General features: G+C 37.5%; 1 pseudogene; it reads left to right on the top strand.

Moving 5' to 3' along the window:
* LOC132434733 (metal regulatory transcription factor 1 pseudogene) overlaps nucleotides 1-11,511 on the top strand; it is a 97,102-nt pseudogene extending 85,591 nt beyond the window's left edge.
* Nucleotides 11,512-17,968: the final 6,457 nt, after the last annotated feature.

Genomic DNA, 17,968 nt, shown 5'->3' with positions numbered 1-17,968 from the left:
AGAAACTCATCATAAGTTGAAAATTTATAAGTTGAAATGCATTTAATACGCCTAACCTATCAAACATTACATTTAAGCCTAAACTATCTTAAACGTGCTCAGACACTTAAATTAGCCTACAGTTGGGCAAAAGCATCCAACACCAAGTTTATTTTATAACAAAGTGTTGAATATCTCATGTAATTGATTGAATACTGTACTAAAAGTGAAAAACAGAATGGTTGTCGATTGTTTACCCTTTTGATCACATGGCTGACTGGGAGCTGCTGCTTGCTGCCGCTGCCCAGCATTATGAGAGCATTGTAGGGCATATCGCTAGCCTGGGAACAGGTCAAAGTAAAATCCAAAGTATGGTTTCTACTGAATGTGTATCACTTTTGCACCATCATAAAGTCGAAAAATCTTAAGTCAAATCATTGTAAGTTGGGACTGTCTGTATATATTTAGGTTGTACATATTGTATATTGTAGGTGTATATTTAGGTTGTCCAATGTGATTTTTTTTTAAAGATGTATGATATGATGACTTAGTATATGCACATATTATGATGTGATTGCCACAATCAAGTTAATTAACACATTCATTGCCTCATATAATTACGTGTGTGTGTGTGTGTGTGTGTGGTGAGAACACTTAAGATCTACTCCATTAGCAAAATTCCAGTATACAATACAGTATTATTGTCTATAATCACCATGCTGTACTCTAGATCTCCAGAACTTATTCATCTTATAACTGAAAATTTGTTATATTTTCAGTTTGACCTTTTGACCAACATCTCCTCATTAGGTACAGGTTCTAGAGATAAGGTTAATTATCAAAAGATCCACTGTGACAAAAGCCCCGTGAGGACTGGGATTTTAGTTTGTTGGATTCGATGTTGTGTGCCTATGATCCCAAACAGAACCTTGGCATCATTGCTCAACACTCATTTTAAAAAGAGAATGCTTTACAATATATCCTTGTTGCCTATCTAACATTAAGTGGAGAGAAAAAAAAGGGAATGCTTCTAACATTTCACGGTAAACATTATGTTTGCTGTGGGTTTAGGGAGCTTCTCTTTGCTTATCTTTATATTAACATACATGTCTTTTAAAATATATATTAAACCTTTCTTTCTTTTACACACCTTCTCCCATTCTGTCATCCATCTATTTATTTTGTCTCTTGTGTCTTTCACTGAAGAGTAATCCTTATTTTGATGTAATCACATTCATCAATTTTTTTGTCTTATGATTTTTGACTTTGAAGTTTTATTGTTAAAGTATTTTTCCACCTAGAGATAATAAAAATACTCAGTTTTGTCTTCTTCAACTATCTGATAGTTTAGCCTTCACATTTAGATCTTTAATCCATTTAGACAATTTGAATGTGCTGTTAAGTAGGCAAGTCAAATGGAATTTCATTTGTCCCATAATATCCTTGCCAATTTGATTTAAAAATCAATATGAAAAATCTCTTCATGCTATGCATGACTTTACCAGGGCTTCTAACTCCTATCAGTTACACAGCAACGTCCATTTTCATGGTGAATCATTTATGAGTAGACATTCAGTTGGATGGTAACACTCGATGAGACCCATTTCAAGGCAGACTGCACAGTATGCCCAGATGTGTGCAGACACATGTACACCCAACTGGAATTAGATTCAGAATGCCCATGTTCCAGTCCTAACTGCTGATCCTTGCTAATAAAGTAGGAAAAAATCTTTTAATTTCTATGGGGTTAAATTTCTTCATCTGTAAAATAAACATAATACCTATTCCTTTATTTGGGTCTATTTTGAGGATCAAATGAGATAAAAGCTGTATATAGTGCTCTACAAAATTCAAACTTCTCTTCAAAACTAAAATACATTATTATTGAAACTTAACTTTTAATTTTTTAAAACTTTGCTTTATTCTTGTTTTTACATCTTTATTGGAGTATAACTGCTTTACAATGTTGTATTAGTTTCTGCTGTATAACAAAGTAAATCAGCTATATGTATACATATATCCCCATATCCCCTCCCTCTTGCGTCTCCCTCCCACCCTCCCGATCCCACCCCTCCAGGCGGTCACAAAGCACCGAGCTGATCTCCCTGTGCTATGCGGCTGCTTCCCACTAGCTATCTATTTTACATTTGGTAGTGTATATGTCATTTCTACTCTCTCACTTCAAAACTTTGCTATAAATTCAGCCTGATTTGGCAATGGCCTGTCACACTACAACAGTTTCTAAATCTGGGTGCTCATATTTCTGTGCTTATCTCTCATAAGAGATCAAATACTTTGATGTTTCTAGGGTTACACAGATTATCTTCTCCAAGGGAGGTTTACTGCAAGGACCCACAAGAATAAGGGCAAAGGGGAGTCATCTCACAAATTACATACTTCTCTCATCCTAGTTATTCCAGACTGTGTAATGCACTTAGAATAATACAATGAGGCCCAGTGGTCTATCTTTTCCTTGCTCACTGAGCATTCCAAAAGAGAGTATTAACAGGCTGTTGCTCTGTACAGAGCTCCTCTATCAGGCAAGAATTTACTCTTTAGCAATTTGTGTCCAACTTGCAGATTGTAATTCCCAGCTTATACATCTGCCCACAACCTAGCTCGGTATAGCTAGGATCACAGGATTGATAGACTATGTTGTACCAGCTTTAGGAGCTTATGCCAAATAGCAACTGTTGGCCACTTTCTTTTGAGTGTGTATCCAAGACTTGAAGATCATGGATTACTGCTTCAGTTTAGCTGGTATTCTCCTTTTGAGGTTTACTTTTCTGAATCGTGTTTCTTAATCTTAACTCTTCATTCTACTGTTTTTTTAGCATTGTACATTAAAACAAGCAAGCATGCCACACTTGATTGAGCAATTAAAAACAATTTGGCCACACTTTCTTTTAATGCTGAATGAGCAAGCTATCTAAAAGGACTTTGGGAGTTATTAAGCTTCATACCTACTAGGCAATACCAAACTTAGGGAACCAAAGAGGGCCCAGGATAACCTGGACACAGGTTTGTTCCACCAAGTTCAACTGGAAGATTTTATGAAAAGAGAGAAGATAACTACTGGCCGTAGGCCTGCCATCACTCATAGCTGCAGATATTTTTCCTCTTCTTTTCACTACATTTTAACATACAATGCATAACAGTCACTGAGCCTGAAGCTCATGCTAGAGGAATTTTTCTCTTAAATATGTGTAGACCATTTTTACATAGAATTCAAAGTCATTCAAGGTGGAGGCTTATTTATTTATGTATGGCAACATCTCTCTCTCTAGATATATCTAGCCTTGTTTCAGTTTTATTTGGTTGCCTTTTTTCTGACTTTCCCTGATTTTGCCGTTTTAATATTAGTGTTTTTTTTTTTTAATGCAGTCCTTGGTGAAATTGTAAAAGCAGGACATACTGAGAAACATAAAATCATCAAATGTTTATGCTATGGACCAAATATAATTACTCAGTTTGGGATACAGCCATAGATAGACATTTGCTGTTGGAATTTTAATGTCAAGTGGCAAGAGATTTCCATCTACTTTCATTCAAAAAGTTCATGGGCATGTGTCAGTCATCATATTTGTTTTTAGAAATAACATTACAGTGTTCCAACTTGTTTTTCCAATTAATTCTTCTCCACCATTATATTCTCACCATAATTCTACAGTAAATATCTAGATATGACCCCTATTCAAGAGCTATTTCTTATTTCTCTGAAAATTTCTGGAAGAAGGGATGTAGCTTTGTGATTTAATTGGATTTTTTTCCAATAAAATAATAGCATGCTTCTAATTGTCAGATATTTCAAGAGAACGTTAAATAAACACATTTTATGAACTGAAAACAAGTTTTATTGACCATTAACTTTTATAAGCTAATTTCACGGTAGCACCTTGTACATTCAGATATGTTGCATCACTTTTTATTTATGGGTAATTATATCACTACATGATTTTGGAAAAATAGTGAAAACTTTTGGAGGGATCATATACTTAAAGTCACATAGGAAATTTATTAATGCAATTAATGTTTATATGGTTATAATGCATATTCTATTGACTTTATAAAATTCATTTAAATACTAGCTGTTGAGAAGTCAGTAAGTAATGAGAACTTGGTTTTAGAAATGCACTTTTAATCTGGTAAATATTAAAATGAACTATTATTGTTTTGACTATTGTGGTTGAGTGACTAATATGTAAATCCTAAATAACGTTTTCTTTTTACTAACATTCAACCTTGCAATGGGGGAAAAATTCTAGATTATATGATTGAGTTTGTCATAATCACATCTCTTATGTAATCCAGAGTTGCTACCCCCATGCTGAGGCTGGAAAGCTTCATCCAGTGCTGTTCTCTGCTACTCAGCCTAGAACCGTGGATGCTTTCCAACCAGCCCACTTACCTCCAATGGCACTGTTCCCCTGGAACTTATTTCAGAGTCTACCTTGCATGCATTTTTGCTGCTGACCCTGAGTACATTCTCCTAATACCTTTCTCTAGACCTTTTTCTCTTATGGCCACCCCTATAATTGTCTCAGGTGGCTTGAAAGAATTATAGGGGAAAAGTTATAGAAATTGATTAGGGGAAGGCCTGACTCATCAGTTTTCCAGACATACCAGATGTATGTGAATTATAGTTTAGGCTTGAGTAGAAAGAGATACCTGCTACTGTTTCCAAAGAATTATTAACCAATCTAAGGGCAGGCAGTGCTATATTATGTACCACACAAATAGATAATGGTCCTTACCAGGCCTATTTAAAATTATTCCCCATGCCTAGTAGAGTTTACTGTCCAAATGTGATAAATAAACCTTTGCTGGATGGTTCAGTGAAAATATTTTTGAAACTGTAAATGTCAACACTACAGTGTATTTCACTCATTTACACATTCAATAGACATTTAATCAGGACAAATTTTATGTCAGCTGTTATATACAAATCATGTTATTGAATCATCACTATAAAGCTTAAAGAGGGTAAGACACTTAAAGTCACACAGCTAGTAAGTTTTAAGTCTGTTAGATTACTAACAGAGATCTGTTTAATTTCAAATCCAATGACTATTCCACTGTATCTCAGTTTATTTTACATCTCCTAGAGATGTTCAAAAACAGCAGAATAATAAAATTATTGAGAATGAGAATGGTTCACACCTATTCAATTCTTTCAAAGTGTTAGGCATTTAGCAAAGTGTCTTACATTATTTATGTTATTTAATACTCACACAATACTCTGTAATAAATACTGTTGTTCCTATAATGCTGATGCAAAAACTGAATTTCAGAGAATCAAGTCACACACTCAGAACTAAATTTTATACTCTAGCTGTCCTACTCTAAACTCATGTGTTTTACTATGTGGGGCAGGGGGCTGATAAATGTGAATAGGATAAAGGACTATCAAAATAAAGACTGGAATAAGTTATTTACAAAGGGAGGTTTTAGCTGGATAAGTGCATAAACTGAGAGAGCTCATAGAGTTTAGCTGCAAGAGTGATGTACTAAACAGGGTTAGAAGAAAGAAGTACTCAAGTATACCTTGATAAATCTGAACGAGGTTTTGGGGTGAGGTTAAATTGTGGAACCATTTATGGAAGATCAACTCGTGGGAATACAAAAAGAGGAAAGTTGGGTAACCTGGGCATGCAGTACTATGGAAAATCCACTAAAGCAGAAGGGAAATGAATGGATAAAGGCATTTTTGATTACTTTCTGTCAGGAAGTTGGCTAGAACCACAGTGAAGGAATAAGGAGTTTGAATGAAGTAATTCAGACATAGATAATGATTTTTGAGGGGTTTTAATGGCAATAGGAGTCTATCGCACACTTTTAAGAAAAAGGCATATGCTTTAACTCATACAGTCACTTTTATTGGCATAACAAAATGGCAATATTGGGCTTCCCTGGTGGCGCAGTGGTTGAGAGTCCGCCTGCCGATGCAGGGGACACGGGTTCGTGCCCCGGTCCGGGAAGATCCCACATGCCGTGGAGCGGCTGGGCCCGCGAGCCATGGCCGCTGAGCCTGCGCGTCCGGAGCCTGTGCTCCGCAACGGGAGAGGCCACAACAGTGAGAGGCCCAAGTACCGCAAAAAAAAAAAAAGGCATTATTGTAATCAATAAGAGTTTCAAACATTTCCTACATTTTTCCAATATGTAACGTAAAGGCAAATGTAGAAAGGACAAAAGAAAACAGCTGTGTATGGCTCGATTTCAATTTATTTATTTGATTAGTATCTCTAACTTAAGTTCACATTAAAATAGAGGAGAAAATTCTTCTCTATGCATAGAAATATATCTCATTGTAAAGGTTAATAACTTAGAAACTATGACAGCAATTTTCTTCAGTACTGGCTTGATGTTAAATGGAAGACTATTCCACTACTGCTAACTTTGAATTTTATCACTATAGCCAATTGAATGCTATTGAGCTAAATAAAAGGGCCCTGGCAAATTTCTGTAATGAGAATTTTCTTATTCATATTACTTACACTTGGATGAAGTAATTTTCCTCTTTTTACCAATAAAAAAGATAACATTTGTAGAAGTTTCTTTTGAGAGGTCATTTGCAGATATAAACACTTTTTTGAAAGATAAGAAAGAATGACTTTTCTGTTTCTAGAGTTTCTCATGTTTCAATAGACATTAAAACCTTCACAGAAATTATACCAGCAATGTCAACTTTGAAATACCTCCAACATTGTCAACTATGTTAAGATATGGGGATTGAATAGAATAAATAACATTGTTCTGAAAGAGTCTGGAGTAGGATTAGAATAAACTTTTTAAATGAATATGCTTGGTTTCAGTTTCAACTATTTTTAAGCTTGAGCAACACTTTTTTTTTCAACAAACACATGGTTCTTTAAAATCCCCAGAGATCCAACCTGCACTATTTTAAAACATTTACCCATTTCTTTGCCCACTGTTTCACTTTTTAAAAAAAAATCGTAATTACATTGGAGTGTTGATTACGAAAGTATTGATTAACAGCATTGCAAGATATTTCAAAAGACTATCAGATCTAATATTCACCTTCTAGGGAAGACTTTTTTTTTTTTTTTTTTTTTTGCGCTACGTGGGCCTCTCACTGTTGTGGCCTCTCCCGTTGCGGAGCACAGGCTGCGGACGCGCAGGCTCAGCGGCCATGGCTCACCGGCCTAGCTGCTCCGCGGCACGTGGGATCTTCCTGGACCGGGGCACGAACCCGTGTCCCCTATATCGGCAGGCGGACTCTCAACCACTGTGCCACCAGGGAAGCCCGGGAAGACTTTTAAATGGGTTGTTATACTTGGAATGGACAGATATAATACCCAGAACTGATCATCATACCATCCTCATTAAAGCCCGCCCAAAGTTACCAACAGAGAACCCAAGGGGTGACCTACATGTGATTCCACAGATCTAACGTGGTATCAAGATCTGGCTCATGGCAGTTAAGTAGCTTAAGTTCATCACCGCAATTTTCATCAGCCAGCCTTCCACACAGTCACCCCTAATGAAACACAATCTCCAAGCAAATACCAAGTGCTCGTGGAAATACAACCTCAAAAAATGTTCCTTAGCCTTCTGTTTCAACTACAATGCTACCTATAAGCTTCCTCTATATAGAAATTCTGAAGTTTCTGGAGATTATATGTACATGTATATATATATATATATGTGTGTGTATATATATATATGTATATATGTGTATATATATAGTTATATATAGTATGTTATTATGTATAACATATACATATATATAATCTTAAACATTTTTCTTATAATATATAATACATTCACTTCTGGTTATCATCTCCAAAGATTGAAAACACTGTCCAGGTATATTATACCTGTTTACAAGTAACGTGTGACCCTTATAAGGAACCCCAATTCATGCCCACTTCCTCAGGCAGGTTAAGTCATCATACTTCTGTCAGTTTACACATAGAGGTCTTATTAACTAAATCTTCAATCCATTCAGTTTCTCTTTTCTAGACCTTATTTTATTTTCCCCTTCCATCAGATTTTGTGGCACCATTTTCCTTACTTTCTTAACTTTTCTAGTTATTGTTTAGTTTCTGGGTTATTTTTTTGAACTTGTGTCCTAAGCCCTCTGCTCTTTTGCATCCACAGCTTCCCAAACAACCCTATCCACTCTTCGACTACTACGTGTTTGCTAATGAATAGTAGTCCTATCTCTTTTGTAATCCAGATCTATATCTCCAACAGCCTACCAGATACCTCCTTTCATGTTTCATATATGCAAAATGGAAATAATTAAATCAATCAATCCAACAGAATACAATAACAAATCTAGCCCCTTCAACGTGTTTAGTTTTTAAAGTGACATCATGACTAGATTAGTCACCGAAGGCAAATTTGTATTTATTTCCTTAACAGCACTATCCTCTACTTTCCCCTTCTAATAGGTCATCAAATCTTGTTGATCTCTACAGCTTTGGTCTCTTTAATCATGTGTGTTTTATACATTTCCTCTGCCCCTTATTTAGTCTAGACTCCTATAATTTCTCATATGACATAAGGAAAATAACCTCCTATATTGCTTGGTTGTAATCATATTCTCACATCCTTACCATAGAGATACACACATTGCTTAGACAGTGAATCATGTTAGTAACAGATGTGGTGGTAAAAAATGTGCTCTCTGTGCTAAAATAACCTATATACCATGTAATTTTTAATAAACTATTTGTTTTTAAGTGGTTCAGATATCTACATTGCAGGAAATATTTAATGTAAGGTTAAGATGAAAGGAAAAATGTATGGTAAATTTCAATAGATTAACAGGTGCTAGATGGTCTGGGAGATCACAGGCATTAGGGGTAAGGATGGTTATCAGTTCTGCTATATGCATTATCCAAAGTCACAAACACAAGAGAATCATTTCCTCTTTTAAAAATAATCTTGGGCTTCCATCTTTGACAAACTTGTCACATATAAAACTTGAATTGGAGTAATAAAAATCCTGTACCTTTTTGAGTTTAAATAACTCAGTTAGATCAACACTTCATGTCTAGAATGGCAGACTAAATTAAATTCAGTTGTAAGGGGAATGAAAAAAAGATTGCAAAGGTAATGGAAATATACTACCCCATCAATACAAGGACAGGAAAGTCAAGAAGGTGAAATGGTGGAGAAAAGTCCTCTTGAAGGAAATGAAATTAGAAAAGAGATTCCTTTGGACTAATTGCCTATCTACTGTATGGTAAGTAATGTAAGCCATTTGAAATAAAATTCACTTAAAAAAAGAAAGTTTTGGTGCCGCTGGGAAGGGGAGAAGCTGCTGCCACCGCCACCATTGCTGGGAGCCGCGGAGACAGGTCACTACCTTTCCATTTCTCACAATTGGGCTGAGCACGACTGAACCATAGGAGAACACAGTACAGACGACAGCATCAGCTACTTTGAGGTAGAGGAAGATGAGCTGACCCCTGATGACAAGATGCTCAGGTTTGTGTATAAGAACGGACTGGTGCCTTCCTCATCTGGAACTGTTTATGATAGGACAACTGTTCTTATCGAGCAGGATCTTGGCACTTTGAAAGACGAAGATGACGACGGACAGTACGGAGAACACTTGCCTTTTCTAGTAGGGGGTGAAGAGGGCTTTCATCTAATAGATCATGAAGCAATGTCCCAGGGTTATGTGCAACACATTATCTCACCAGATCAGATTCATTTAACAATAAACCCTGGTTCCACGCTCATGCCAAGAAATATTGAAGGTGCAACCCTCACAACTGCAGTCGGAATGTCCAGAAACGAAACATAACGAAGTAAAGCGGTACCAGTGCACCTTTGAGGGCTGTCCCCGCACCTACAGCACAGCAGGCAACCTGAGCACCCACCAGAAGACCCACCGGGGAGAGTACACCTTTGTCAGTAATCAGCAGGGCTGCAGCAAGGCCTTCCTCACCTCCTACAGCCTCAGGATCCACGTGCGGTGCACACAAAGGAGAAGCCGTTTGAGTGCGAAGTGCAGGGCTGTGAGAAGGCGTTCAACACGCTGTACAGACTGAAAACACATCAGAGGCTTCACACAGGGAAGACGTTTAACTGTGAATCTGAAGGCTGCAGCAAGTACTTCACCACGCTCAGTGATCTGAGGAAGCACATTCGAACCCAGACAGGAGAAAAGCCATTTCGGTGTGATCATGATGGCTGTGGAAAAGCATTTGCAGCAAGCCACCACCTCAAAACTCACGTCCGTACACATACTGGTGAAAGACCCTTTGTCTGCCCCAGTAATGGCTGTGAGAAAACTTACAGCACTCAATGCAGTCTCAAAAGTCACATGAAAGGTCACGATAACAAAGGAAATTCATACAGTGCACTTCTAAATCACAATGGATCCGAGGATACAAATCACTCACTCTGAGGAATTTAAGCCTTCTGTCCATAGATTCCGAGTTTCAAGAACATTCCAATACAGGCCAGAATGCTCACTTTCAGCACACTTTCACCAGCCATCATTTTTGAACCAATGTTCCGGAAGTCAGCTGACCCAGCAATCCAGGAAGATCCTCAACAGACAGCCTGGCATCTGAGCCACCCTGGTCTCTACTACCAGCCTCAGCACCGTCTACTCCTCTGCCTGCTCCCTCCCTAGGAACTGGCTCCCAGCAAGCTGCATTTGGCAACCCACCTGCTCTCTTACAACCTCCAGAAGTGCCTGTTCCCCACAGCACACAGTTTGCTGCTAATCATCAAGAGTTTCTTCCGCACCCTCAGGCACCGCAGCCCATTGTGCCGGGACTTTCTGTTGTCGCTGGGGCTTTGGCGTCAGCAGCGGCAGTGGCGTCAGCCATGGCAGCACCACCTCAACCACAGAGTACTACTGAACCCCTGCTGGCCATGGTCCAGACTCTGCCCGTGGATGCCAACTCCATCCTAACTAGTAATCCCACTATAACCATCACCCCGACTCCGAGCACGACTCTCCTGCAGCCCAGCCTCGTCACGGGAGAACAGAACTTACAGTGGATACTGAATGGTGCCACCAGCTCACCACACACCCAAGAACAAATTCAGCAAACATCTAAAGTTGAGAAGGTGTTTTTTACCACTGCAGTACCAGTAGCCAGTAGCACAGGGAGCGCTGTACAGCAGATTGGCCTCAGCGTCCCTGTGATCATCATCAAACAAGAGGAGGCCTGTCAGTGTCAGTGTGCGTGCCGGGACTCCGCCAAGGCGCAGGCAGCCAGCAGGAGGAAGGGCTGTCCTTCCCCTCCTGCTCCAGCGCTGAGCACCCAGCCTCCTGATGAGCGCAGCCTGAAGCTACCACCGCAGACTTTTTCCCCGCCCCGAATCCCCCTGTCGTCCTCCTCCACCACATCCTTTTCCTGTGAGCAAAGCAGACAAGCAGTGACTCCTTCAGACCCTCAGACAGAAACATTACATGCCATGGATACGTCAGAGCTTCTGTCCCTCCAGAACCTGGACACGCCATCCAATCTGATTCCCACTGAAGCACTACTGCAGGTGGAGGAGGAGATGGGCCTGACCAGCAGCTTCTCCAAGTGAAAGACCCGGAGGTGCTCACCTCCAGGAACAGAGGCTGAGCAGGAGGCAGAAGGTGCGATGCCTACCATCGTAGGGTCAGTAGTTTGAAGGAGGAAGAAATCTACTGTTTGAAATCCTCACCTTTCAGACTCATTTTCTTGGTCACAAGACACCTATGGTCACATAATCTATGAAAAAGGAGGCCAGAATATAAAATGGAGTAAATATAGCCTCTTCAATAAGTGGTGCTGGAAAAACTGGACAGCTACATGTAAAAGAAAGTAATTAGAACACTTCCTAACACCATACACAAAAATAAACTCAAAATGGATTAAAGACCTAAATGTAAGGCCAGACTCTATAAAACTCTTAGAGGAAAACATGGGCAAGACTTGCTTTGACATAAATTACAGCAAGATCTTTTTTGACCCATTTTGTAGAGTAATGAGAAGAAAAACAAAAATAAACAATGGGACCTAATGAAACTTAAAAGCTTTTACACAGCAAAGGAAACCATAAATGAGATTAAAATACAACCCTCAGAATGGGAGAAAGTATTTGCAAAGGAAGCAACTGACAAAGGATTAATCTCCAAAATATACAAATAGCTCATGCTGCTCAACATCAAAAAAACAAACAACCCAATCCAAAAAAAGGTGGAAGCCCTAAATAGACATTTCTCCAAAGAAGATACACAGATGGCCAACAAACACATGAAAAGATGCTCAATATCAGTAATTATTAGAGAAATGCAAATCAAAACTACAATGAGGTCTCACCTCACACCAGTCAGAATGGACATCATCAAAAAAAAACTACAAACAATAAATGCTGGAGAGGGTGTGGAGAAAAGGGAGCCCTCATGCATTTTTGGTGGGAATGTAAATTGATACAGCCACTATGGAGAACAGTATAGAGGTTCCTTAAAAAACTAATAACAGAACAATCCCATTACTGGGCATATACCCAGAGAAAAGCATAATTCAAAAAGACACATGCACCCCAATGTTCATTGCAACAATATTTACAATAACTAGGACATGGAAGCAACCTAAATGCCCATCAACAGAGGAATGGATAAAGAAGATGCAGTACATATATACAGTGGAATATTACTCAGCCATAAAAAGGAACAAAACTGTCATACAGAATGAAGTAAGTCAGGAAGAGAAAAACAAATATCGTATATTAACACATATATGTAGAATCTAGACAAATGGTATAGATGATCTTATTTGCAAAGCAGAAATAGACACAGACATAGAGAACAAATGTATGCATACCAAGGGGGAAAGGGGAGGGGTGGGAGGAATTGAGAGTTTGGGGTTGACATATATACGCTATTGATACTATGTATAAAATATAATTGGTCACTAATGAGAACCTACTATATAGCACAGGGAATTCTATTCAATGCTCTGTGGTGACCTAAATGGGAAGGAAATCCAAAGAAGACGGGATATGTATATGTATAACTGATTCATTTTGCTGTACAGTAGAAACTAACACAACATTGTAAAGCAACTATACTGCAATAAAAACTAATTTAAAAAATTAGGAAGATATATTAAGTGATTTATTTATATCAAAGTTAGTGGAACAGAGAAAAACACAATTTAAAATGAAATAATCAGGGACTTCCCTGGTGGTCCAGTGGTTAAGACTTTGCCTTCCAATGCAGGGGGTGCAGGCTCAATCCCAGCTAAGATCCCACATGCCTTGGGGCCAAAACACCAAAACATAAAACAGAAGCAATACTGTAACAAATTCAATAAAGACTTTAAAAATGGTCCACATCAAAAAATCTTTAAAAAAAAGAAATAATCAATTTTCCAGCAAAGATATTTGATCATGGAATTGCCAGTTATATAGCATCTTTAATGTTTAAGAATAATACATGTAAAGTCTAAGTTATAAACTGTGAGTAATATCACTGCCCAACTCAATCCAAAAAAAACCCAATATAACAGCATCCACAAATTCTTAAGTTTGTTACATACACACACACACACACACACACACACACACACATATACACACACAGAGCAAACCATATACTTCCTTATGTACATAGGTAATTATATTTCATAACCATGAAACATAGATATATTAATTCAAATTTTTCCTTCTTTCTTATTTCGTCTGTGACAACAACAAAACGAACAAAGCCAGGTAGAAAACAAGAATGACCATGAACTTTGAGGGCAAGGGTATAATTCAACCAAATTCAAATATCTCTAACTCTGTAATAATAGAAATATCACCTAGGTATACAACATATTAGCAACAGTCAATTTCATACCCTTCTACCTTGTTAAGTGGTATCAGATGTAGTCAACATTGGTGCTTCCAAAAGAGACAGAATATTTTTATTCACATTGGAAAAATAAGAAACACTCCCAAGAAGAGGCTATAACTCCTTATATGTTTACTGAGAATTTCATGTACTCTCTTGATATTTACTCATGCTGTAATCGCTACTAGGTCACAGATGACTGTGGTAAACTCAATCAGGCACTAAGAAACAACACTCTTACTTCAACCAAATGAGTGCAATAGTTTGTTTGTTCTTCCACTAGTAGATTGTTCTGGTCTCTTTCAAGTGTAGACCCCCCATCTCAGCACACACCCCTTTTTTTTTTTTTTAATTAGGATCCCAAGTTCAATAAGCATAAATAGTAAGTTACAAGATGTAAGGGCAGGATCACAAAAGAATAGTGTTCTCAGTCACATTGTCACCTGTTTAAAGAAACCAATTAAGCAACTGCCCTGATATTTCATTCTATCACTCTCTTTCTTTTTATATGTGTAACACGTATTCCATGTTCCAAGAGCTGTGATCAATGTTTCAGAAGTGTTATCTTCTTTTAATAATGACCCAATTCTTAAAATTTTTTCAGTGAGAAAACTGAGGCAGAGTGACATTAAGTAATTTGTCCAAGGTCACCTAACTCGCAAGGGGTAGAGGTGGGATTTGAACTCCGACCATAGGACTTTAGAGCCCATACTCTTAACCACTACAAGGTACAGCCCCTTATATTAGTTTGGAAGAAATCTTTTAAAATAGCTAATGATGTTTGATGCAAATGAGATTCCAGATCCAAAATTCATCGTTCATGGAGTTGAAAGGAGATCTCCAAATTCATCCTAATCCCCCATACACACACCTGCTAAAGCCTAGTATATCTGGCAAATATTTGGTACTCGTTATATATTTGCTGAATCAACAAATGAAAGAATACAGTATGAATATCCAAATCAACTCAGACAGGAAGATGTCATTATCTAAGGCTTATTATTTTTTGGAATAGTGGCTTTGACTCTATTTCAAGGTGATAGCACTATTTTTGACACTGCAATAGCTCAATCATTACAAATACTATAGGCACTGGGATCATTATAATTGGTCAGTTCAATGATATCCATTAGATTGGGAGTTGATCAGAAAGAGATAATATATAAACTTGGATAAAGCATTATATATTTTTAAAATTTTCTTCCCAGCTTTATTGAGATATTATTTACATATAACATATGTAATTTAGGGGTGTACACTGTGATGATTAGATATATGTATATATTACAAAATGATTACCACAATAAGGTTAGTTAGTATCTCTATCCCATCACATAGGCATAGTTGTTTTCGTGTGTGGTGATAACATTTAAGATTTACTTTCAAGTATATAATACAGTATTAATAATTATAGATACTATTATATTGATGATTTTAGGTGTTGATCCAGTCTTTTTTTCCATTTTTTTTAGTTATCTATTTTATACATATTAGTGTATATATGTCAATCCCAATCTCCCAATTCATCCCACCACCACCACCACCACCAAAGCATTATATATTTTTAAAGGAGAAAAAGAATGTTGACTGCAGGAAACATAAAATATAAATGAACATAAGTTGGACTTATGTTCTCCATAAGGAGGACTAAAAGTAGGTGCTGTAGGAGTACTTGTTGATTGATGTCTTGGATCAGTGAATTATAGCAAATTTAGATTTCTTTATATAACTGACACTTTTTAAATCATACCTAAGTAAACCAAATCCACTCTTGGAAGTCTTCAGTTGTTTCATTGTGCCTTGTTTCATGACCAAATGTTCTTCTTAATTTCAGAAGGCAATATAATAAGCAATTATTTAAATACAAACTATGTGGTCAAAAGCTATTGACTGATGAGAGATCAGACTCAGGCAACATTAGGAGAATTAATGAAATTATAGTGAGTAAAGAGACAAATGCCAATGGGGGAGTAATCTATAATATCTGTACCTTCGGTAATGCCTGTGGAAAATTTCCAAGAGGGCTCCTCTAAGGAAAAAGCTAGTTATTTCAGATGTCTCCTCTGTAAAGTCACAGGTCTATAATCTCTTGTCAAAATGTATAACTTTTAGAAAAGAGTAGAAAACAGCTATGGATGAGTGGAAAAGTGCCGGCTCCCAAGGAGAAAATGATTGGGCTCTAGACGACAGCCTATCCTGGAGGAAGACAGAGGAACCCCATTGAGACAGAACAAACCATAGCAATTTCATATTTAATATATTGGATTAAAAAGTCCAGGGGAGAAAGCAATTGTTCATGATTTTCTCATTAATATACTATTTAAGAATGTCAGAAGCATCATGACTACTCATGGAAAGATTTTTCAAAATGAAAATCTTAATTATTACCCATAATATTATCTATTTAAATAATAATCAACACCTAAGCCCTGAAAAGTTGACCAATACCAGGAATATGAATAGTTGTATTTCTGTTTCAGTCAGAAAACAGAACAAAATAAAATACCAGTGAATCAATTTTTCCCTCCCCAATTTTTCATTTGCTATATTTGTCAAAAAAAATTTAAAAGATAGCAGTTTAGAAAATAGAACAAAATTAAATCATTGAGTTTTTGTCTGTAAAGCATTTTAGGTAAACAATATTTTCAAAAGGTTCTATCATCTAATTTCCACCTGAAGGTTTTGAATCATACACAGTCCAGGAAGTCTGTCAGTAGAGGATAGCAGAACCATAGGAATTTGAGATATATTAGATTTAGCACCCAGGAGGCTACTCATTTCAAAATAAAATTTTCCAAATTTTTAAAGCAGTTCTCTTCTCTGAGCATACTTGAATGCCCTTCTTCTTTCCAATGGCTATCACAACATTCTCAAATCTATATCTACCCCAAATTTCATCTTTCTTTCCATACTTCAACTATATTTTAATTTTGCTGTCCCCCTTTTCATTGCTTTTTTTCTGTGCTTAATTCCCTGAACATAGAAACCACAAAAAATTGAGACTAAATAGAAAAATGTAATTAAGAAATCCATCAAAAAAAAAAAAAAAGAGGGCCTCCCTGGTGGCGCAGTGGTTGAGAGTCCACCTGCCGATGCAGGGGACGCAGGTTCGTGCCCCGGTCCGGGAAGATCCCACATGCCGCGGAGCAGCTGGGCCCGTGAGCCATGGCTGCTGAGCCTGCGCGTCCGGAGCCTGTGCTCCGCAACGGGAGAGGCCACAACAATGAGAGGCCCGTGTACCGAAAAAATAAATAAATAAATAAAAATAAATAAATAAAGTTATTAAAAAAGAGAAAATGTACATTAGAGTTTATGCAAAGAGAAGGAAAATTCTAGATAGAGGAATGTGTCTCAGCCTCTTTAACTCACATGCACCTTAAGTATACAAAAGAAAAAAAGAAGCCTTTATTTAATGTTATTTAACATTTCAGGGTATGTTTTATGTGGTGTAATGAAAACAAGTCATACTATAAGACATAATTTTTATGTTGACTATCTTTTATCTTTTTTTTAAACGTCTTTATTGGAGTATAATTGCTTTACAATGGTGTGTTAATTTCTGCTTTATAACAAAGTGAATCAGCTATACATATACATATATCCCCATATCTCTTCCCACTTGCATCTCCCTCCCTTCTACCCTCCTTATCCCACCCCTGTAGGTGGTCACAAAGCACCAAGCTGTTCTCCCTGTGCTATGCTGTTGCTTCCCACTAGCTATCTATTTTACATTTGGTAGTATATATAAGTCCATGCCACTCTCTCACTTTTTCCCAGCTTACCCTTCCCCCTCCCCATGTTCTCAAGTCCATTCTCTATGCCTGCATCTTTATTCCTGTCCTGCCCCTAGGTTCTTCAGAACCTTTTTTGTTTTTAGATTCCATATATGTGCGTTAGCATATGGTATCTGTTTTTCTCTTTCTGACTTACTTCACTCTGTAGGACAGACTCTGGTTCCATCCACCTCAATACAAATAACTCAATTTTGTTTCTTTATATGGCTGAGTAATATTCCATTGTATATATGTGCCACATCTTCTTTATCCATTCATCTGTTGATGGACACTTAGGTTGCTTCCACGTCCAGGTTATTGTAAATACAGCTGCAGTGAACACTGTGGTACATGACTCTTTTTGGATTTTGGTTTTCTCAGGGTATATGCCCAGTAGTGCGATTGCTGG

This window comes from Delphinus delphis, chromosome 12, assembly GCF_949987515.2.
Source record: "Delphinus delphis chromosome 12, mDelDel1.2, whole genome shotgun sequence".
Lineage (NCBI taxonomy): Eukaryota > Metazoa > Chordata > Mammalia > Artiodactyla > Delphinidae > Delphinus > Delphinus delphis.
Note: the sequence above shows the minus strand (reverse complement) of the source record. Positions and strands in the feature narration are given on the sequence as shown.